At 34.3% G+C, this 25557-nt stretch overlaps 1 protein-coding gene across 11 annotated transcripts in view; it reads left to right on the top strand.

Annotated features, from left to right (window-relative positions):
• Positions 1–10414: 10414 nt before the first annotated feature.
• The window catches only part of LOC127847242 (uncharacterized), a 167432-nt gene continuing 152289 nt past the window's right edge, over positions 10415–25557 (top strand). For all 11 annotated transcript variants that reach the window (XM_052379021.1, XM_052379018.1, XM_052379013.1 and 8 more), the window contains exon 1: positions 10415–10571. The gene's annotated coding sequence lies outside the window, so the exon portion shown is untranslated. The remainder of the gene's footprint in view (positions 10572–25557) is intronic.

The raw sequence follows: 25557 nt of genomic DNA, 5'->3' as shown, positions 1-25557 counted from the left end.
TTCATGCATTGTTCATCTTCATATGGAATGTTGAGCCTTATATATGAAGAAAAGTATTAGCATCCAATATTTCATTAGATAATAATGTCCAATATTTCATTAGATAGTTTACATTAAAATTTCAGTATCAAATAAAATATTAAACATTAAGGCAGGTCTTATGCAGCATCTGGTTATAATTTTATATTTAACCCTTTACCACTTAGATATGTATTTTCACGCAGTTGTAGTCCCTTAGAAAGTTATATTTAATTTAAGACCTTTCTTACTAGATTCAAGTTTTTAAGGCTTCATCTCCAAACCTTATAATGATGAACAGCAAACAGCATAAAACCTGAACAGACTGCGAGTTACTTGCAGGCTGTTTTGGTTTTCTTCTGTTTGCACAAAGCCATTTTCACTTTGCTAATGAGTGGGAAAGAGTTAACTCTTTCAGTGCTGGAACCGAATTTTGAAGGCCTTTGCAAACAGTTTGGATCCAGATGAGACGCCACAGAATGTGGCCTCTCATCAGGATCCAAACTGTTTGCTATTCTGATAGTATTCTTTGAAAAAAAATGAAGTAAATGCTAATTTTAGAAACTCAGCAGACGCAATTTTAGCAGATGATAATTTTCCCAGCATGCAAAGGGTTAAGCAATGTAATAGAGCAGCAGTAAAAACTTTGAATTTTTGTGAGCCCACTTGATATAGCTGTCACATTATGGTTGGGTTTATGTGTGTTTCTCATTAGTGCTTGCGTAAGTCCATCAAAGAATTCGGAACTGAAACTTAATCATTCAATTATAAAAAGAAAATTTAACTGACCGAAAATGTTCTCCATGAGGTCACTGTTGTCCATGAGGTAACAATATGTACAGTTGGAAATCTGTTTCGCTAATGCAAAGATCAAGGTCATACTTAAATGTCAATGCTCCAAGTATAGGCATGATACAGCATTTGCCGATTTCCAAAAACCATCAATCAAAAAGCAATTTAGAAAAATGTCCCACTCTTTTCAGAGGGCATGTTTCGCATATTTCCTGTGCAAGTTTCTTGTAAAGGTCAGGTCATTCTCAATTTAAGCTCACCTGAGCTCAACCTGTTCATTTTTTACTGTAATTTGTCAACGGTGTGCATTACACATTGGCATCTGTTATTTTGTGAAAACTCTAGAGGCCACAATTATTACATAATGTTCATGAAACTTGGTCAGAATAATTATATCCGGGAAGAGTTCACAATTGGGACACCTCGGGTCAAAAACTAGGCAGCTAGGTCGAATTGAAGAATAAAAGTTCTTAACTCTCTAGATGCCACATTAATACCAATCTTTATTTAATTTTGTCAAAACATTCATGAAAATCAAATCTTTGCAGAGTTTGAAACATTGTCACGTGGTGTTAAAAACTAGGTCACAATGTAAAAAAACACACACTCTTGCGGCTCTATTTATTGTCCAATTATATATAGTCATTTTCTGAGAAAGGGAGACACATGTGGTCAAAAACTAGATCAATAGGTGAAATTAAAGTAAAATCTAGTGGCCAGTCTAGAGGCCACATTTATTGCCAAATCTTCATGAAACTTGTTAAAATAATTGTCCAAATGACATCTACACCAAGTTCATAACTGGGTCACATGTGGTCATAAACAAAGTCACAAGATAAAATTCAAGGAAAGGCTAACCGGTATGAACAACATGCCCATAGAAGCCACATTTATTTTCCAGAAGCCACATTTATTTTCCAATTTTCAGGAACCTTTTTCAGAACATTTATACCAATGATATTTTGGTATAAATTCTAAACTGGACCATGTGGGGTTAAAAACTAGATTACTAAAGTTCTTATTAATGGAAAAGTTATGAACACTCTAAAGATCACTTGAGTTGACCAATCAACATGAAAACTGTTCAGAACATTTGTCTAAATGATTTCTCATCTGATTTTGAAAGTGGGTCACGTAGCAGAAAAAACTAGGTCACCTGGTAAAATCTTAGAAAAACCTTGTTGTAACTCTAGACGGCACATATATGACTGAATCTTGATGGACCAACCTTGTTGTAACTCTAGACGGCACATATATGACTTAATCTTGATGGACCAACCTTGTTGTACCTCTAGACGGCACATATATGACTGAATCTTGATGGACCAACCTTGTTGTAACTCTAGATGGCACATATATGACTGAATCTTGATGGACCAACCTTGTTGTACCTCTAGATGGCACATATATGACTGAATCTTGATGGACCAACCTTGTTGTACCTCTAGATGGCACATATATGACTGAATCTTGATGGACCAACCTTGTTGTACCTCTAGATGGCACATATATGACTGAATCTTGATGGACCAACCTTGTTGTACCTCTAGATGGCACATATATGACTGAATCTTGATGGACCAACCTTGTTGTAACTCTAGACTGCACATATATGACTGAATCTTGATGGACCAACCTTGTTGTAACTCTAGATGGCACATATATGACTGAATCTTGATGGACCAACCCTGTTGTAACTTTAGATGGCACATATATGACTGAATCTTGATGGACCAACCTTGTTGTACCTCTAGACGGCACATATATGACTGAATCTTGATGGACCAACCTTGTTGTACCTCTAGATGGCACATATATGACTGAATCTTGATGGACCAACCTTGTTGTAACTCTAGATGGCACATATATGACTGAATCTTGATGGACCAACCTTGTTGAAACTCTAGACTGCACATATATGACTGAATCTTGGTGGACCAACCTTGTTGTAACTCTAGATGGCACATATATGACTGAATCTTGATGGACCAACCTTGTTGTAACTCTAGATGGCACATATATGACTGAATCTTGATGGACCAACCTTGTTGTAACTCTAGATGGCACATATATGACTGAATCTTGATGGACCAACCTAATTGTAACTCTAGATGGCACATATATGACTGAATCTTGATGGACCAACCTTGTTGTAACTCGAGATGGCACATATATGACTGAATCTTGATGGACCAACCTTGTTGTAACTCTAGATGGCACATATATGACTGAATCTTGATGGACCAACCTTGTTGTAACTCTAGATGGCACATATATGACTGAATCTTGATGGACCAACCTAATTGTAACTCTAGATGGCACATATATGACTGAATCTTGATGGACCAACCTTGTTGTAACTCGAGATGGCACATATATGACTGAATCTTGAGGGACCAACCTTGTTGTAACTCTAGATGGCACATATATGACTGAATCTTGATAAAACTTGGTCAGAATGTTTATAAGAAAAATATTTCAGCTTAGTTTGAAACTGAGAAATGTGCTTTCAAAAAGTAGGTCACCAGGTCAAATTAAAAAACACTTTTACCACTTTAGAGGCCACATTTAGGACTGAAATTAAATTAAAGTTGGTAAGAATGTTTACATGGACAAAATTAAGGTGGAGTTTGATTCTGGGTCAAAGTCATTCAAAAACTAGGTCACCAGGTCAAATATTAGAAACCTGTGAATTTTAGGAGTCCAATGAAATTCCTTTAGTTTTTCCATTATATGCTGTGTGCATGCTGACAATGGTTAACATATTAAAGGGACTTGTTCTAAGATTGTCAAAATGTCAATTTTCAAACTTTTTGTCAAATATTTAAAAAATAAAACACTAAGTGACGTAGACTCGTACTGAAAATATATTTTTTCGTGACAATGTGTGGATTGTTAATGTAAAGTTTGAAATGCATAAATTTATCTAACAGCTTGGATTGCAGAGTGGTAACAACATGATATCTTTTTAATCAAAAGGTTTGAGACCAGGTGGCGTATACTTTTTATGCCCCTGGATGGAATGATCGGGGGGATATTTTTTTTGGCCTGTCTGTCTGTCAATGTATGTGTTTGTCTGTCTGTCTGTCTTTCATTGTATGTGTCCCAAAACTGTAGGGGGCATTGTGTTTCTGACAAACACATCTCTTGTTTCCTTCAAAATTCTATTGTTGTTTTATGCTTTAATTAGCTCTTCCGTTTGCATTTGCCGATTTAAAGCATTTAAGGACGAACTTTAAACAGCTGCCACAGGTGTGAACAAGTTCTTTTAATTGCTTGCAGTTGGTTAAATGCCATGTCATGTAACGGGTACGCTGTTATCTTGCAGTATATTGATCAGTCTCTCAAGCTGATATGAAGGACAATTTGCAGTGTTTTGCATATAAGACATTTTTTGTTAATTTAATAGCATTATGCATTAACATACCTTTGTTGTTGACATTATCAAACCACAATATAAGCAGGGTAGAAGTGGTTAACAATTATGGGATAAATCAATGAAATAGATTTTTTGTACTTACTTGAAATGAACTTTGGTTTACTGAATGTGCATTTAAGGGGCATGTTCAAATATATTCGTATTAAACAACATGTCATTTAATGTCTGTTTTGCAAACACTTATCCATTATAACAGTTTAGTTCATAAAGGTACAACTTATAACTTATAGTTTAGTCCACAAATGTACAACTGATAAACATCATCCCATAGATGTCCCCCTGGTAGGTAACAGTTTAGTCCATAAATGTCCCTCTGATAGGTAACAGTTTAGTCCATAAATGTCTCCCTGATAGGTAACAGTTTAGTCCATAAATATTCCCCTGATAGGTAACAGTTTAGTCCATAAATGTTCCCCTGATAGGTAACAGTTTAGTCCATAAATGTTCCCCTGATAGGTAACAGTTTAGTCCATAAATGTTCCCCTGATAGGTAACAGTTTAGTCCATAAATTTCCCCCTGATAAGTAACAGTTTAGTCCATAAATGTCCCGCTGATAAATAACATTTAAGTTAATAAATTTCCCCCTGATAAGTAACAGTTTAGTCCATAAATGTCCCGCTGATAAATAACATTTAAGTTAATAAATTTCCCCCTGATAAGTAACAGTTTAGTCCATAAATGTTCCCCTGATAGGTAACAGTTTAGTCCATAAATTTCCCCCTGATAAGTAACAGTTTAGTCCATAAATGTCCCGCTGATAAATAACATTTAAGTTAATAAATTTCCCCCTGATAAGTAACAGTTTAGTCCATAAATGTCCCGCTGATAAATAACATTTTAGTTAATAAATTTCCCCCTGATAAGTAACAGTTTAGTCCATAAATGTTCCTCTGATAAGTAACAGTTCAGTCCATAAATGGCCCCTTGATAGGTAACAGTTTAGTCCATAAATGTCCCGCTGATAAGTAACAGTTAAGTCCATAAATGTCCCCCTGATAAGTAACAGTTTAGTCCATAAATGTTCCTCTGATAAGTAACAGTTCAGTCCATAAATGGCCCCTTGATAGGTAACAGTTTAGTCCATAAATGTCCCGCTGATAAGTAACAGTTAAGTCCATAAATTTCCCCCTGATAAGTAACAGTTTAGTCCATAAATGTCCCCCTGATAAGTAACAGTTCAGTCCATAAATGTCCCCCTGATAGGTAACAGTTTAGTCCATAAATGTTCCTCTGATAAGTAACAGTTTGTCCATAAATGTCCCGCTGATAAATAACATTTAAGTTAATAAATTTCCCCCTGATAAGTAACAGTTTAGTCCATAAATGTTCTTCTGATAAGTAACAGTTAAGACCATAAATGGCCCCTTGATAGGTAACAGTTTAGTCCATGAATGACACCATAATAAGTTAAAGTTTAGTCCATGAATGTCCCCCTGATAAATAACATGTAAGTCCATAAATTTCCCCCTGATAAGTAACAGTTTAGTCCGAAAATGCTCCTCTGATAAGTAACAGTTCAGTCCATAAATGGCCCCTTTATAGGTAACAGTTAAGTCCATGAATGACATCATAATAAGTTACAGTTTAGTCAATAAATATCCCCCTGATAAGCAGGGATCATATTTTTTTCGGTTTTGTTGGTCCTAGACCGATTGGGATCATGAAAGACCGATTGAAAATCCCAAAGAGTCGGTCCGATTCTGATTGCTAAAATTCCCATGTCATGAAATCGATTATGCAGTGCACATGCTAGCATACCCTAATTACATTCTTATCTCGATTAGGTGTGATAAACCATTCACTGCAGTCTCTAAACCGGTCAGGACCAGTCTATTGCACGTCAGCCGACTAGTATCAACGTATGACCCCAAACAACGAAGATTCGCGCGGTTGTGTATTAGTCAAGCATGAATAACCCAGTGTCAATATCAATAGATAATTTCACTGGCTAATCGGTCCGTAATGTATGCTCGTCCACGATAAAATCGTTGACAGTTACTTCGGAGATTAAAACCTCGATGTTATCCTCGTGGAAATTGTGCATTTCATGCATGATACAGTCAGTAAAGTTTCATATACACAAAAAAGAAAATCGGATATACTGCAATAATTGTGGATGGACCTTAAACACTATTTGCACGCGCCGTAACTAAACAAAACATGCCGATACATTTTCCACCAGCGTAATAATCCGGCAATAAATTAATGAAAGTTGTGGTTTTGATTGACAGAACAGCCGAAAGTTATTTTTATGGGCGGAACTTTACATAAAATAGTACACAAGAAAAATAATATATATTGTATAAATCTTTAGTAAAAATCTTGTTCGAATCGAAATAATTCGTGTCTTTATTGTTTGTTGTTGAATAACCCACGACCGGAAGTTAAGATGCATGGTTTTTAATCACTAATGCTTCGCACTCGTGATTTAATCCCTACGCATACTAACTATCGGCCGTGGTTTATTCGACAACAAACTATAACGAATTGTTTTTTAACTATTTGGTTTTATTATTGCCAGTAACCAACCTACGCACAGACATTAGTTAGATTCAATGCATGTGTGTAAGCTATTATCGAGTCGACAATGATTTAAAACATCGGTATAGACTTACACAGATTAATAATATTGACAACGATGAAGTCAGATAAAACAGATACCGAAACAACAATGAAATAGCTAATGATAAAACCAATTAAGAAAACTCGTATTATCTGTTTAAAAAAATGCTTAAGGCAATTTAACTTGTACATTATTATACCCTCTTCATGAATGGCAAAATCAATGATATATATTTTAACGTAATTTGTCATAATTTCGGATAAAAAATTTCTGACACTTTTTCCCCATTTAAATCCAGACTGATTGATGTTGCTGGAAAATATGATCCCTGCTGATAAGTATAAGTTTTGTCCATAAATGTCCCCCTCATTAGTAACAGTTTTTTTCCATAAATATTCCCCTGATAAAACACAGTAAAGTCCATAAATGTCCCCCTAATAAGGAACAGTTCAGTCCATTAATGTTCCTTGATAAGTAAAAGTTTAGTCCATAAATGTCCCTTTCATTAGTAACCGTTTTGTCCCTTAATGTCCCCACGATAAGTAACAGTTTTGTCCATCAATGTTCCCCTGATAAGAAACAGTTTTTTCCATAAATGTACCCCTGACAAGTAACAGTTTTTTTCCATAAATGTCCCTCTCATTAGTAACAGTATTGTCCATAAAAGCCTCGTTAATAAGTAACAGTTTTGTCCATAAATGCCCCCCTCATAAGTAACAGTTTAGTCCATAAATGTTCTTATGATAATTGACAGTTTGGTCCATAAATGTCCCCCTGATAAGTAACAGTTTAGGCCGTTTATGTCCCCATGATAAGTAACATTTTTGTCCATCAATATTCCTCTGATAAGTAACAGTTTAGTCCATAAATGCCCCGATGAAAATTCACAGTTTAGTCCATAAACGACCCCCTGATAAGCAACATGTCCCCATGATAAGTAACAGTTTAGTCCATAAAAGTCCCCCTCATTAGTAAAGGTTTTGTCCATAAATGTCTCCCCTAATAAGTAACACTTTAGGCCATAAATGTCTCCCTGATAAGTAACAAATTATTCCATAAATGATCCCCTGATTAGTAACAGTTTAGTCCATGAATGTTCCCCTGATTAGTAACAGTTTATTCCATAAATGTCCCCCTGTTATGTAACAGTATAGCGCATAAATGTCCCCCTGATAAGTAACAGTTTTGTCCATATGCCCCCCTCATTAGTAACAGTTTAGTGCATAAATGTTCCCCTCATAAGTAACAGTATAGTCCATAAATGTCCCCTCATAAGTAACAGTTAGGTCCATTAATGTTCAACTGATAATTAATAGTTAATCCATAAATGCACAACTAATTAATAATGTATAAGGCTGTAATGGCTTATAAGTTACAGTTAAGTCAGTTTTGACAGATAAATAGTGCTTGAATGCATTAAAAAAACAATTATCAACAGTTTAGTCCATTATGACTGATACGTTAAATTTCATTTCATTATTACAGAAAGGAATAAAAGTTAAATCCATTGTGACTGATTAATTAATTAGAGTTTAATCCATCAAATGAACAGATCAGTCTGTTTTGACAGATTTATTACATTTTTTTTGTTTCATGACAGATAGGTAAAAATTTAATCCATTGTGACTAATAAGTAACAATTTATTTAATTATTAACCATTAGTATCAACTTAATGCAATATGACGTATAAGAAATGTTTTTGACCTTAATTACTGATACAGCGAATGTTCCCCATTTTTTAATTACCTGAAAATGGCACTTTTCCAAGCGGGAAAAAAAAATCCTGAATGCTGTCTGAAAAAATTCTCAATTGATGGTTTCAAGAAAAATAATTGATAGATAGGTAGACTTTTATTTTCCTCCATTCATGGAGAGCATAACATATATAACACATACACTGTACATGAGATAAAAAAATGAACAACTCAATACTGCCATTAGATTATTTACAAAGCTAAGTAACAAAACTAGATTATATATAGATGAATAGGATGATAAGTAATTGTTAATTTCTAAGGAAAATAATCACATTGAAATAATAATAATCCCCCTTTTTTCAGTGTAACTTATTCGCAGAGGATATGTCTAAAAGCGAAACGAAAATAAAGACATAATAGATGAAAATACTTTAAATATGTCACAAGTTTTGCCTTCCACAGGAGACATGTCAACATCATATGTGTTAAAAAAAAAACTGGCTCAAAGCATCGAACACTAGTTCAGGATGCTAACAGCAGCTTTGCACAGTTCAAAACGCACACAATATGAATCAACAGTGAGTTTCAGATATCATTTTCATCAAGGATGCACTTTGTTCTAAGCCATTTAAGTGGATGAAGCGCAAAAATTCCGATTTAGGTAAATTAAATGCAACATTTAGTTAATTTCCTTATGCGGCTCTATGGCTTGAACCTAAGTTTATATAATATTGACAACTTGACAACACTTTGTTATCAATTTTAAAGTATTTGTTAGCCACAAATCAAATACACAAATTTCCCACACAACGCAATTTTCTCAATGTAAGTTTTTTTTGTGCTATTTTTTCCCCGTTGGGCTGGTACCAGTAGTTCTCCCAATTTCATTTTTTTTTACCTAATTTTTCACCGTTGGGCTGGTACCGGTACTTTTCCCTTTTGGGAAAAAATCGCTGCAATAATAAACAGTTTTATCCATTATTTGTTTTTTATAACAGATTAATAACAATTGCATCCATTTTGACTGGTAGGTAGAAGTTAAGTGAATTATGACTGATACGAAACAGTTAAATTTGATATGAACTAACAAGGACTTTTTTCATTATGACTTTTAAGTACAGTTTTAATCCATTATGTCACTGATAGTCACAATTTAATCAATTACAAAAAAAGTAACATTTTAGTCCTCCCCTACTCTTTAACTCTTTCAGTGCTGGAACCGAATTTTTAAGACCTTTGCAAACAGTTTGGATCCAGATGAGACGTGTCTCATCAGGATCCAAACTGTTTGCTATTCTGATAGTATTCTTTGAAAAAAATCAAAGAAAATGATTAAATTTTAGAAATTCAGCAGACAACATTTTAGCAGACGACAAATTTCCCAGCATGCAAAGGGTTAAATTAGCAGAGAAGTCAATGAAAAATTTTGCTTAACTCTCTAACCTGTCACTTTTACAACTCTTAAGTATACATTTGTTCTGTTGAAATAACAAGTAAGTTACTTATTTAAGTGCAATGAAACAGTTGTGTTTCTTTAGAGCTTTCTGAAACATGTTTAATTTAAAGGCCCCTTATATTAAAGATCTGTATCTCCATCAAAATAAAGTTAAATCTGTACTATTTAAGTACATTTTCCTGAAAAGTGATTTCATAAAATTTTAAAGAACTATTGTTACAAAGTTTATCTTAGAAGAATTAAGAATTTAGTTTAAAAAGTTTTTTTAAGAGATAAAATATCTGTCTTTGTAAGCATCAACAAGTGTTTGCATTGGGGCAGCAAATGGCGAGATAAATATGATAAAATACGATAAAATGCGTCAAATTTTCAAGTGGCATTCGATTGAAATCAATAATCCTCACTAGATAAGGGGAAGAGACCTATACAGGGTCTGGTGATAAAGACATTTCTATAGAATGTGTATAAATCATTGAACGGTTCATAAGTTAGGTGGATGGGTTTGTAAACAAATTGTGGTGCTGGGAATTTTTTTGGGGGTTCTTTGGATTAATGAGGATTAATAGATCAACTGGCAATGTGTGGTGGATAAGAAAAGTCAAAAGTGAGGACTTTTTATTTTTTGTTTATATTAAATGTTGTGTTTAATATTCTTGAATGATGCACGCCAAATAACGAAAATTACTGAGAAAATTTTGAACAAGTTTAATACAGTTTGAATGGTCATTGAAGTGTATGGAGTCAGATCATGTTGCCATAAAAGTTTGATAAAATAAATAAATGTGTGTTTTATCATTGTTGATCAGTAAATAACAACAATGTTTAATCTTGATGCACTAGCATTAAACAACTCGGGTTGATGGCCTAAGTTATTTGGATTATTTCATATTAAGAAGGACTCAAAATCTGTCTTTATTTAATTTAATGAGTATTATACAAATGTTGTATGGGGAATACATTTCATTTATGTGCAATCATGCTCACAAACAAGTAAATTAAATTCCCTGGGTCAAAACTGACTTGGTTTTTATGACTTTATTTGAAAAATAATTCAAAATTTTGTTCCTGACTAATTACAATCCCCAGAAGTGTTATGTTTTGAACCCTATCATATGACAGTTCTCTCTTAAAGTTTATATGCCCCCCCCCGCCCCGGATCAAATAATCGGGGGGGTATATTGTTGTTGGCCTGTCTGTCTGTCATTGTATGTGTGTGTCTGTCCCAAAACTTTAACCTTGGTCATAACCTTTTGCAATATTGATGATAGCAACTTGACATTTGGCATGCATGTGGTGTATCTCATGAAGATGCACATTTCGAGTTGTGAAAGGTCAAGGTCATCCTTCAAGGTCAAAGGTCAAATATATGGCTTCAAAGCGGCGCTGTAGGGGGTATTGTGTTTCACAAACACAGCTCTTGATTGAAAATCATGTTCTTTGGTTTAAAAGTGCCCCCACCCAGGTGATCAAACAATTTATATCAACTAATATATAAAGCACAATAACTTGAACAATCTCTAAAACCACAAGAATGAGATGTGTAATATTTGGTATATTCTGGTACTATTGTAAAGTGGTTTTCTACCCTTTTTTTTTAAGCCCCGGAATAAAAACTTCCCATGCCTTTTGAAATAATGAATATAGACTTTTTTTAGTAAAATAGCTCTGTTTTGTAACAGTATAACATGGTCCTCTGCACAATATGCTCAGATCATGCTCCTGGGGTCAAAACTAGCCACCTTCATTTTTAAAATGGTAAAAATTATCTTGTCCCCTTTGGTACTTTAAAACGTCTGGCAAAGGTTTGGGTGCAATATGAAATGTAGCTGAACATTTGTGTGCAACAAGCTCATATCTCTGTTACTACCACAGATATTCAATTAAAACTGTACACAATGTTTTGGGGACTATAATGCAAGGCCACAGACCAAGACCCATAACTCTGACCTGCAATTAAGCAGAATTATGCCCCATTTTTTTTATATAATTCAGGTACACTTTTGAGTGTAAGAACTGCTTACTCTAGCTGACATGTACACCTTGCATAGGGTTGCATTCAGGGCAATAATTTTCTGGTCAAAGTTGCTTAAAGTATTTAAACAAATTTCCTTCAATAACTTTAGTTAGGTTGGGGATATTTCTAGTGAGGGATTGCATGTGGGGCCAGTGAGGTCAAGGTCACTGTTACTAAAAATAGGCAAATGTTTCAGCTTAGAAAGAAGTTTATGTGCTGTAATTTTCTATGTAAAAAGCTTATTTGCAGACCTTGCTTCATTAAATTAAATTAATTGATAAAAAATGTAAAATCTTTTTCTTTAGAATAGTCATTTTTATTGTTTTATCAAAATGACAAATATTTATCTTTATGTTTACTTTTGCTAATTTACTACTGCAGATATTAATCTTCAAATATGTCATTGTATACATTATATTAGGAGACTGACAGATAACATATATTACTTTAGCAAAACAGACGATGAGTCAAGTGTGATGACTTGGCACAGCTCTTATTATTACAACATGTGGGGTGAGATTTCTATTTGTGAGGACTGTTAAACAAGGTCTAGGTTTTTAATTTGACAAATTTGTCAAACTACGAGTTGTCTATGATTATATTATGATGTTTGTATGAAGAATAATCTGGCACTTGTTGATATAAACTGGTCTCAAGTCCCAATATTTGTAATTGAATTTGAATGAACTAAACATGATATAAACATGCATGTGAAAGATTGTTAAATGTGACTTGGTTTAATCAAACAGTACAAAAGTTACATTTGTTTACAGTCATATTTGTGTTTCTAGTAAAATTTCAGTGATTTTTTCTTCATTCTCACAACAATAAGTTTAGTCAAATAGTTTTGCAAACAGAACATTCAAAACTTGCAAACAGTTGCATTTGTGTTCTGGAGAGTGATGTTATAAAGGAGTTGGTTTATGCAATTTTTTGTGCATGTAATAAATCATTTATTTACATTGAATAATGGGAAATCAATGTTAACTGCAGACATGCAAACATGATCTTTTGAAACCATAAGTGAATTAATTGCTGCGTATGAGGTAATAATGCATGTGTGATTCCAATTTGGTGCCAACAAATATTGAATAAATATTTAAATACTTATGGTTCTTGCAAAATCTCAGGTGTTTGTTTTCATGGATTATACTGAAAGGATTACTATGTATGAAACAAGTAGCTTCATATGGCAATACAAATGAGCCAAGCTCTGGCAAAACAGTGCTTAATGCATTTGTGTAAAGTGTCTTCCTATATTAGCCTGTGCAGTACACACAGGCTAACCAGGATTGACACTTTCATATTTCCTCTTATGGATTGTTTTGTTCAAGGAAGTTTCTTATTTAAGCAAAATGGAGTTAAGGTGGAAAGTTTCTTCCATGATAGGCCTCTCAATACTCACAGGCTAATCTGGGATGACACTTTATGCACATGCATTAAGCTCCTTTGTCCCATAGCACATGCATTAAGCTCCTTTGTCCCATAGCGCATGCATTAAGCTCCTTTGTCCCATAGCACAGCATGCACATGCATTAAGCTCCTTTGTCCCATAGCACATGCATTAAGCTCCTTTGTCCCATAGCGCAGCATGCACATGCATTAAGCTCCTTTGTCCCATAGCACAGCATGCACATGCATTAAGCTCCTTTGTCCCATAGCGCAGCATGCACATGCATTAAGCTCCTTTGTCCCATAGCGCAGCATGCACATGCATTAAGCACCTTTGTCCCATAGCGCAGCATGCACATGCATTAAGCTCCTTTGTCCCATAGCGCAGCTCAATTGCACATGCATTAAGCTCCTTTGTCCCATAGCGCAGCATGCACATGCATTAAGCTCCTTTGTCCCATAGTGAAGCATGCACATGCATTAAGCTCCTTTGTCCCATAGCACAGCATGCACATGCATTAAGCTCCTTTGTCCCATAGCACAGCATGCACATGCATTAAGCTCCTTTGTCCCATAGCGCAGCTCAATTGCACATGCATTAAGCTCCTTTGTCCCATAGCGCAGCATGCACATGCATTAAGCTCCTTTGTCCCATAGCGCAGCATGCACATGCATTAAGCTCTTTTGTCCCATAGTGCAGCATGCACATGCATTAAGCACCTTTGTCCCATAGCACAGCATGCACATGCATTAAGCACCTCTGTCCCATAGCGCAGCATGCACATGCATTAAGCACCTTTGTCTCATAGCACAGCATGCACATGCATTAAGCACCTTTGTCCCATAGCGCAGCATGCACATGCATTAAGCACCTTTGTCCCATAGCACAGCATGCACATGCATTAAGCTCCTTTGTCCCATAGCGCAGCTCAATTGCACATGCATTAAGCTCCTTTGTCCCATAGCGCAGCATGCACATGCATTAAGCTCCTTTGTCCCATAGCGCAGCATGCACATGCATTAAGCTCCTTTGTCCCATAGCGCAGAATGCACATGCATTAAGCACCTTTGTCCCATAGCGCAGTATGCACATGCATTAAGCTCCTTTGTCCCATAGCGCAGCTCAAGTACTTTTTTCTCAGGAATTTGTTTTCATGTAGAATTATAGTGGCAATATGTCTAAAACAAATAGCTTAATATGGCAATACAATTAATATGCAATTCTTTAAAATATTATTAAATGGCAGGACAGTTTTACAATGCTAATCATGCTCTGAATTATCATTGTAGACTTTTGTTTTGTGACCATATTCTGTTACATTTGTTCCTAGTATTTCATGTTGTTTATTTACCATGGTTAGATGGCCATGAAAAATTGTGTTGCCATTTCATAAATAATGGTCTATCCTGTTATTTTTGGTGTGATGGTCATAACCTAGTTATGTTTAGTTTATACATCAAAAGCCATAGGCATATTTAGTTGCTTTTGAGTCTGTTTCCTGTTTAGAACCATTATTTGGTGATCTTAAAAATGCCTCATGCCCAGGATTGTCTATAATGGTAGTCTTTGGCAGTTCATGCCGGTAAATGACAAACATTTCTACCTGGTTTTGACAATTTGTAATATTATCATACAGTATGGGACTTTCCCATGTTGAATTTTCAATTACACAACTGTCTATAATTTTGAAAATGCCATGACTTTGGAACGAATTATAAACCTATTGGGGTCTAAAATAATAGCATTTTTTTTCTGGATATTCAGTTAAAGCAATTAATAGGTAAGCGCCTATTAAAACATATATAACAACTCAATGTTGATGAGGGCTTCTTTTTATTTACAGATGCCTGTATGCATAGAGCATATGGTCTGTCTGCTTTTCTTTCCATCCCTCCTTCCATACAAGTTTTACTCAACATCCCCTGCGAAATGTTGTTCTGCAGTTCACAAATAATTTGTGAACAGTTCATGAACTGTTCGTGAACTGAGTTCATGAACTGTTCACAAATAGTTCGTGAACAGAAAATGAGCCACGTCTGTGAAAAGTTCTTGAAATTTTAGTTCATGGACTGTTCATGAACACTAATGGCATGAAGTGTTCATGAAATATTCTTGAAACCTAATGGCATGAAGTGTTCATGAACTATTCTTGAACCCTTATGGCATGAAGTGTTCATGAACTATTCTTGAACCCGTGTGGCATGAAGTGTTCATGAACTATTCTTGAACCATTATGGCAAGAAATGTTCATGAACTATTCATGAACATCAATGGCATGAAGTGTTCTTGAACAGTTCATGAACAACACAATTCTTGAAAAATTCTTCAGGGTTTTGCTGTTCACGAACAGTTCATGAACATTTTCCTTCTATTTTTCAATGGCTCATTTTCTGTTCACGAACTGTAAGTGAATAGTTCATGAACCATAGTTCTTCAAGAGTTCATGAACTGAGGTGGCATGAAGTGTTCATGAACTATTCATGAACAAGAATTTGTCAATTTATGCAAAGGTTATCATAAGTGTTACTAAAGCTCAACAAACAGGTCAGGGTAAGAAGAAACAAGTCTTGTATTAGCACTTAACATATTGATAGCAACATATAACAATAATTTAAATATAACACTAATAACTGAGGTACAAGTGGTTTGATAATACTCTTTAAATTTCATAATACAACTTTGCACTATATGTTCATGAATAATTCATGTATTGAAAAGATTATGAATAGTCTCATTTTCAGTTCAAGAATCATTTACTAATCAATGGTTTCCCTGAAATGGTTACACTTACAGTGCCAAAGAACTTGAAATGGAACCAATGGATGATCAGTTCAGCCGGTAATTTATTAAAGACTTACATTTTCAAATATAACATAAACCATGTGCCTTCCGTTTCAACTTCCTGTGCACACAATATTCTTTCTTTGTAAAAACAGTAATGCAATGTACATTGAGTTCTTGATATCATCTAAAACTGTTCTTGAAATAAGATGTCCTTAAAACGTTCTTAAACTTGTCTTTTAAGTCTTCCAAGAACAATGACAGATCCTTTTAAGAACATATTGGATTCTTAAAAAGTCCATCATACGTTCAAAAACATTGTGTAGACCTGTTTAAGAACATCAGAAGGAAACATGTTGTTCAAAAAAGTTCTTAAAGTGTTCAAGAATAGTTTAAGAATAATTCAAGAACAGGAAAGGTCCTTAAAAAGTTATTGAAGTGTTCCTGAAGGCAGTTCTTGAACAGTTCTTGTACAAATGTTCTTAAAATTCTCTAGAACAGGTCAAGAACTCTAACTTACAGTGGTGAAAGTACTATGCATATTCATACTAACTTCACAGGTTTCACAAATCTACAAGATTTGTATGCTAGACATTTCAATATTACTTTCAAAAATATGTATGAAACATCTAGCCAAAAGGAATTCATGAATTATTCATGATGGATCCTTAAAGTCTGTCTCAGAAAAGTCATTAGAAATACTTGTGCATGAAATGTTCATCACTAAGTATTTATAGTTAGATGAAGAACTGTTCATGAACTTTGAAATGTTCAACAATAATTCATAAACAGTTCATGAACATGTCTTTAGAACAGTTCATGTCCAAAAGTTCATGAACCAAGCTCAAGAACTTTTTAAGAACCGTTCATGAACAGTTCTTGATTGGCTTGAAGTGTTCATGAAATCATGAACAACATTTCGCCGGGGATGACAAGTTTTTGTCTTGCATCAATAATTCTTCGTTCAAAGCTTAGATACTTGCATGAATGATGTCTTGGAACACAGTTGACACATCAACGTCATATGACCTCATTTTGACCCATTTTAAGCTTGGCTGTTTTTGGAGAAAACCCGAGGTATTGTCATAGTCAGCTTGTTGTCCGGCGTCGTGCTAAAACCTTTACATTGGCTCTAAAACCTGAAAGTGCTTCCACCTACAACTCTGAAACTTCATATGTAGCTGCACCTTGATGAGTACACGCCACACCCATTTATAGGTCACTAGCTCAAAGGACCTCTAAATAAAAAATTCAAAATATCTTCTGACAAGCTTTCATTTATTCAAAACTGCACCCCAGCCTAGCGTTGGCACCCTTTATGCGGTGCTCTTGTTGGACTTGGATTAATTCAGAAGGTGTTAAATCTTGGTGAAACTAAAATGACGTGTTCAATCTAACATCAATGATGCTTCGTACAAAGCATTGATACTTGCCTGAATGATGTTTTGGACAGATCCAACACAGCCATAGGCGGATCCAAGGGGGGCGGATGCGGCGTACGCCCCCCCAAAAATCGCAAAAGTAAAGTAAGAAGGTACTTTGATTAAAGTACATAAGGCGTGACATGCTCGAGAAGTGGTTGTAAAAGCCATCAAAATCACTAAAATCATGAAGCTTCTGGGGTTCCCGCCCTCCTAACCAGAAATCCTGGATCCCCCCCCCCCCCCCCCCAATCTGCCACAACACCTGACCTCATTTTAATCTTAACATTAGGATAATGTGGGACTTACCGGTATTCAGAAAGCCATTAAAGTCTTGGTTACCCCAAACTAATGCATATGGTTATAAATATCAAAACCAATTGCTACAAACGTTTCATGCTTGCATGGATGTTTTCTATAAACACTATCAGACACCCACATTACCTGACCTAATTTTGGCTTAATTTTGGCAAGCAACCTGACCTATATTGGCATAGCTTTTTTTTATATAAAATTTGAAAGTTAGCCTGGCAATTTAAAGTATATTATTTTTGTTCACTAAAGTAAAATAAAAAGATGTATATGTTTCGATGTGAAGTAGATAAATAAATGGCCCCTGAAAGAGTAATGGCTTTGTCCACCTTTGTAGAAATCACTCTCCACGGGATGCAATATCTATTCTACGGCCCTTAACTGTCTATGATATCAAATAAAATCATTAGCCTCATAAAGAAGGCCAAGGCTTACTGACACAAGTCTTGTGATCTTATTCACCAACCAAATCTAATGAAAATAGAATAAAGAATAGAATTGAACCCAAGAAAAATATGTTTAGCATTTGAATATATACATGCTTAAAATGTTTCTTATGTCATTAATTAATTAAAATTAAAATGAAGATTTGTGCAGTAAGAGATTTTATATGCCATATCACATTAAACAGTTTTGATACTTAACAAATATTGCAGTTTAAAGAATATTCTTTATTTTTAGACGCAAGTTTGTATAGGTCCTGAACGTGTTAAATAAAATGCGTGAGATCCTAAATATTTATAATACATATTGGAAAAAAATATTATTTCAGGCTGCTGGCTCTAAGAAAATGAATGGTTCATCAGGTTTCACAAGAATAATTTGGTTTTCAATAGCTATATTGATTGACAAAATATATCAAATAGGCTGGTTTTTACTTTAAAAAATTCTAACATTGTTTATATAGCCACATATATTTGAAAATAACTTAATTAATTAGTATGATTTCCTTAGCAAGTATTTATAAGTATTCAAAGTTCAATTTTTCCGCAAAAATATTCAATGTTTGACATGAAAATAATTTGGTTATCAAGGGTGTATCTAAAGTGTACTGTGAATAAAGAAGCATTCAAGCTGGATTATTAAGGACGATAGATCGAAGACAGCTTTTAATAAGTCTCTTTCATGTTATAAAATCACTTGAAATGATAAACGGTGATATATTATCAATTTCAATCCAATTAAATCTCAATTTGCTCATTCAGTTGTTACTAAAGTGTCTACTCTTGCCTCTTTTATAACAGGTTTGTATGTTTGCGGTGTAAGATTACGTTGTTAGTTTTGGTGATTTGATATTTGCCTTCTCCTCAATGAAACATTTATGAAGCGTCTCTCAATTGCAGATATAATACAAAAAATGTGATGCCATATTCTGTAGACTAGCCCTTCTGATTGATATATGAAATAAATGGTTATTTGTGGGTAAAATTCAATTTTAAGCTATTTCAATAACATAAAAAATGTTTATTTTTGAAGTTATGCTTTATCTATGAATCCTGTGTAGGTTTTTTAGATAAAGTGTGATAGTGAATATGAAATGTGAAAACCATTAACCATACTGATTTTGTCTTGCATTTTGTATTATATAATGTTCCATGAAAAACAGACAAAGACGCTTTCCAAAACTGCCCAGAATTGTTTAAAAGACAAAATAAAGAGATAATTTTAGACAATTTTTGAATGTAAGATGCATGGAAGGCTGATCTTGGTTGCATATAAAAATGGAAAAAGGTGCACATTAAGAAGGATCTTTTTTATGTCCCCCACTATAGTAGTGGGGGACATATTGTTTTTGCCCCGTCTGTTGGTTGGTCTGTTGGTTGGTTGGTCTGTTGGTTGGTTTTCGCCAACTTTAACATTTTGCAATAACTTTTGCTATATTGAATATAGCAACTTGATATTTGGCATGCATGTGTATCTCATGGAGCTGCACATTTTGAGTGGTGAAAGGTCAAGGTCATCCTTCAAGGTCAGAGAATCAAATATAGGTGGCCCAAATCGCTTATTTTATGAATACTTTTGAAAGAATGATGACTGGCTGAACTTGTGCAAATATTGTTGGTTGCCTGAAGTAAAAAAAAAGAAGCTTACAATTAGATGAAATTTACATGGTTATCATGTATAAAGAATGTAAAGATCAAGTATTTTAAGGAAAAAAAAAATCTTAAATTTTACTAACATTAATCAGTATGAAAATAAAGAACTTGCAAGATTAGTAGGCTAGACATTTCAATATAACTTTCAAAAATATGTATGAAACATCTAGCACAAAGGAATTCATGAATTATTCATGATGGATCCTTAAAGTCTGTCTCAGAAAAGTCATTAGAAATACTTGTGCATGAAATGTTCATCACTAAGTATTTATGGTTAGATGAAGAACTGTTCATGAACTTTGAAATGTTCAACAATAATTCATAAACAGTTCATGAACGTGTCTTAAGAACAGTTCATGTCCAAAAGTTCAGGAACCAAGCTCAGGAACTTTTTCAGAACCGTTCATGAACAGTTCTTGATTGGCTTGAAGTGTTCATGAAATCATGATTAACATTTCGCCGGGGAAAGGGTTAAAGTGTCTCATAAGGAAATATAAGACAAACAATTAGCTTTCTGTTGGAAGCCTTTGGAAATTTCTAAAAACAAACAACCCTTTTTACTATGATCATTTATAATAGAAACATCCTATCTCTTTGATTGAAAAGACACTTGAAGTTAAGCTTTAATGTTTGGTGATATGTCATAAATTTTCTTGAAGAGAGATTATGTTATTGGTGCGAAATCTCCTACTCTGAAATTTATAGCCTTCTAAATTCCATCTCTGTTTGTTTTTTCAAAATGTTTGCAAGCTTGTGTCATTGATGCACAACAAGCCTTTGTGAAAGTCTTTCAAAAGAAGTCTTTATTATGCGTCTTATAAGGAGTTTATTGTATATTTGTGAAATTCACCATGTAGATGCATATAGTATGTACGTGATATAGGCATTAAAAGGGTGGCAATTAATACTTTACCTCAAAACATGCCTGTAACGTATGTTTTTTTAAACAACTAAACATTAGCTCTAATATATATAATACCCAAGTTTTAAATTCGGATTATAAATAATACTGCATTTTTATGCACAGGGTGGCATATAGCATTTGAACTGTCTGTCAGTCCGTCCGTCCGAAAACTTTAACATTGGCCATAACTTTTGCAATATTGAAGATAGCAACTTGATATTTGGCATGCATGTGTATCTCATGGAGCTGCACATTTTGAGTGGTGAAAGGTCAAGGTTATCCTTCAAGGTCAAAGGTCAAAAAAACAAATCCAAGGGAAGTAACAAGCTTTAAATTGAGATAATTTCTATTTATCATTTGGCAGGTACAGATCATTTTTACAAGGGAAGTAATATTTTTGAAAGGGATATAATAAAAAACAAAAATAAATAGATCAAAGCGGCGCAGTAGGGGGCATTGTGTTTCTGACAAACAAAACTCTTGTTAAGTTCAGATATTGAAAAATCTAGCTCTCATTTAGATTGATTTGCTTAATTATAAGTCATTGTATTATGTGTCAACAGATGAATGGTATATATGAACTTTTGGAAAACATGTGTCACTTATTTAAGTCCCACACATGGGGTATATTTAAAATCATAACCCAAATGGGGTATATCACATTCAAATAATAATATTCGTTTTCTCTGTTGGAATTTTCATATAACTAGAAAAGTGTAACAGGACACGGATGCCCCAACATAACGCTTTTGTCTGGAAAAAAATTGAACCAAAATGTGGATGGGGGTAAGATGAAACACTGGTGACTATTTATTTTTAGTTTAAGCTGTATAGCAGCAATACATTTTGAGTGACGCACACAAAAAAAGTTAAATATTAAAAGAAATTCTAAAACTCTTATTGTGTAGAAAGCATTCCAACCACACTATTGAGGTTGCAACTTCACTTCTGTTTTGTGAGGTTTTAGCCCTCTAGCAGAAACAATTTTGAGTTATGGAGAACACAAGTTATAAATGGTTAAATTTTTGGGCCTGGTCATGTCAAAAAATATCCAAACCAAAAAAGGGCAAATTCAAATGCTGGTCAATATATATTTTCAAAGTTTCATACTTCTAGCACTAATACTTTTGAGTCTGAGAAACAAAAGAGTGGGTGACAATGGCAAATCTAATACACTCCAGTCATAAAAACTGGGCATACAATCTTCATCAAGTATTAGCTTATCATCATTTAATTTGGATTCAAAATTCTAGCTTTACTTTTTTATAATATACATTGTGTTATTGAATATAGATATTGCACACATTAAAAAAATAACTTGTTTATACATGTTGTAGTTGAAACATTTAATTAATGTTCGTACACCAGAGCTTCCTTTTACAATGGATTATTTTAGCATAATTGATATTTTATTGCTTGAAATGTACATATAAATTTAGCCTTGATCTGAGGAACTGGGCTGTATGCATGTGCCTAAAGTGTTGTCCCAGATTATATAGCCTGTGCAGTCTGCCTAAACTGGATGTTCCTTTAAAAGAGACTGCCTTGAAACAAAAAATTCACAAAAGAGGAAAGTGTAGTCCCTGATTAGCCTGTGTAGACTACACAGACTAATTTGTGATGACACTTTTTGGCGTATGCATTAAGCCCCGTTTTCCCAAAGCAGGGCTCATTTTAATTAACCCTTTGCATGCTGGGTAATTTGTCGTCTGCTAAAATGTCGTCTGCTGAATTTTTAAAATTAGCATTTTCTTCGATTTTTTTTCTCAAATAATACTATTAGAATAGCAAACAGTTTGGATCCTGATAAGACGCTAGACGTTCTGTTGTGTCTCATCTGTATCCAAACTGTTTGCAAAGGCCTTCAAAGTTTGGTTCCAGTACTGAAAGAGTTAAATCGGATTGGATTGCAGCAGCTACCATGGCCCAGAACTTTGCTGACGGCTAATAGGATCTAAATGAGGAAGGCATCTTGTGGTTGATAACAAAGTGGTATCAAGTGTCATGCGAAGCAAATCTTTGGTCCTTTGTTTGGCTTTTGTATTTTAATTTCGGTACCTGCTTGTTTCTTTGTAATTTAGTGTGATGATACATATATGAATAATGTTATACATTGATTAATAATGAAAATAAATGAGGTTGTTTGCCATTTTAGGCAAATTTAACGATATTCTTGTGTTTGATAAAATATACATTTAAAATTTGGTATTCATCTCATATAGTGTGCCACTTGCAAAATTGAATGAAACTGTATGCATTCTGCACTAATGTTTTAAAAATGTCTTTTATCCTTTCCCCCATAAGAAGCAAAGTGAAAATGGCTATGCGCAAACAGCATAAAACCAGAACAGCCTGCGACTAACTCACGGTCTGTTCAGGTTTTATGCCTTTTGCTGCTTATCAGTATCTAAGGGCTGGAAATGAAGCCTTTAAACTTTAATTTAGAAAGAAAGGTCTTTTATTAAATTTTACTTTCTATGGGACTACAAACACATTGAAATACGTATCTAAGTGAGAAAGGGCTAAGGGTAAGTAATGGCAGAGTTTTTGTTTGCCCATGGCATCTTGATGTGGGAGGTGTTTGATTATTATCCAATCAGTTAATTGTTCCGTCATTCTTTTCTCCTTTAAGTCTGTAAAGGCTGAGTAAATGTAATCATTTGGTCAAGCACCAACACTGTTTGCTATAATAATTTCATACCTTCATAAATGATTAAAAGAATCTAACTTTGATCTTAACAGTCAGTATATGGACCTTAATGTAATTCAAATCACCTGCCCTTGACACTGTAGATTTTCCATGTATTGTATCACCATCCCGGTTTGTGAAAACTCTTAGACAAGTAAACAATTGATGATTATGACTATTTCATTTATGCACCCATCAAACGAACAATCCACTTTGACAATATCGTTCATATGTGTAGAAGTTTATCGGAAGTACACTGGAATTCACTCACATATGTGGCAAGGGTTCACAGAAGAATTAAATGCATTTTGTTGCACAGTGTGAGCCCATTTCTGGTCAAAGTCTCTTGCAGGGTGGGTTCAAGTATAGTTTGGGCTTGAACCTGTGACCCATGAGGTTGTGAGACCAAAACACACAAAAACAGATCCAGAACAGTCTTATAAGGATTTCAATTTAAATATTTAACCCATATATGCCTGGTGGACTCTCCCATCCTTCTACATTGGATCAATTTATTTCCAAAATTAGGGATGTATAGTATATTTATTTCTATATTTAGAATATTTCTTACAGAAAAGCAAACAGCGTAGACCCAGATGAGACGCCGCATCATGCGGCGTCTCATCTGGGTCTACGCTGTTTGCCAAGACCTTTTTTCTAGACGCTAGGCATAAATGGGTTAAAGAAACATGAACAAGGAAATATAAAATATTTCTCCATGGTTATAAACCCTTTAAGCGCTGGAACCTAATTTTAAAGGCCTTTGCAAACAGTTTGGATCCAGATGAGACGCCACAGAACGTGGCGTCTCATCAGGATCCAAACTGCTTGCTATTTTGATAGTATTCTTTGAAGAAAAATCGAAGAAAATGTTAATTTTAGACATTCAGCAGACGACATTTTAGCAGAAGACAAATTTCCCAGCATGCAAACGGTTAAACGTTCAGCATGTCTTTGTGGAAGTTATTGTAAATATTTGTCGATTTGTGATACGTAAACTGTGAGTCACTGTCCCTGCACTTTAGGTACCGGAAACTAAAAGTATATTATCAGTAAATAAAATGCTCCACCGTTAGAAATATGTAAAACCACCAGTGTGGCTTCTTGAAGTAGATACAGTAAATAAGGGAGCCTTCAAGGGCCATTGAAGAAAACCAAAGTAACAGTGCCACATTGACAGGTCAGAAATATATCAGGCTTCTGTCAAACACTTTGAATACTTAAGTGATTAACCTGTCTTAGATGTTCAGTGTAATTAGGTGTTTTATTTACATTCTTTGTATCTTTGAGTTAATCATGGGCACATTCAAAGAATCATTGAATCATTGAGAGTGTCTTAAAATGTTTTGAAATGTTTATTGATTATTCACTTATAAGGATTGAATTCAGTGCATTGATGGACTGTACTTTACTTATGAATTAATCTTTTCCGTGTTCTGTTTGGATATAATTTGTTGCACTACAGGATTGATTTCTGCGTAATTCATTATTCAGACTATAGGTGTTTAACCTTTTAACGAATTATCAACAGCTAGTTAACAGAAGTTTCTCCCAAATATTTTCATTTTAATAAGGTTTGTTAATGAGAAACACATTATTTGTGAGTCATGGTTGTTTTAATCAATTTATTTTTTAATTCATTCCTGCTTTGTCATGCACTTAATGTATATCTTAAAGATTAACATACTTTTTAGTTCTCAGTTAAATCATTCAATATTTAAGTTATTTTAGCAATTATTTGATAATACTTGATGTTGTTCAAACCCTTCTCTTTTTCTGTGCGCAAGATATCATAGCATAATACACAGCCATTTTTATATTCTTCAAAAGGGACATTCCTTTTGCCACTTTATTGTCACACAAAAGTTAATAAATATGAGGAATCTCTATAATTTAAGAGAAGTGTTTAAACTGTTTAATACAGTTTGAAATTACATGTCTCGTTTTCAATACTTATTTAACCCTTTCAGCGCTGGAACC

This window comes from Dreissena polymorpha, chromosome 10 (assembly GCF_020536995.1).
Source record: "Dreissena polymorpha isolate Duluth1 chromosome 10, UMN_Dpol_1.0, whole genome shotgun sequence".
Classification (NCBI taxonomy): domain Eukaryota; kingdom Metazoa; phylum Mollusca; class Bivalvia; order Myida; family Dreissenidae; genus Dreissena; species Dreissena polymorpha.
The sequence above is the reverse complement of the archived record's forward strand: the minus strand, read 5'-3'. Positions and strand labels throughout refer to the sequence as shown.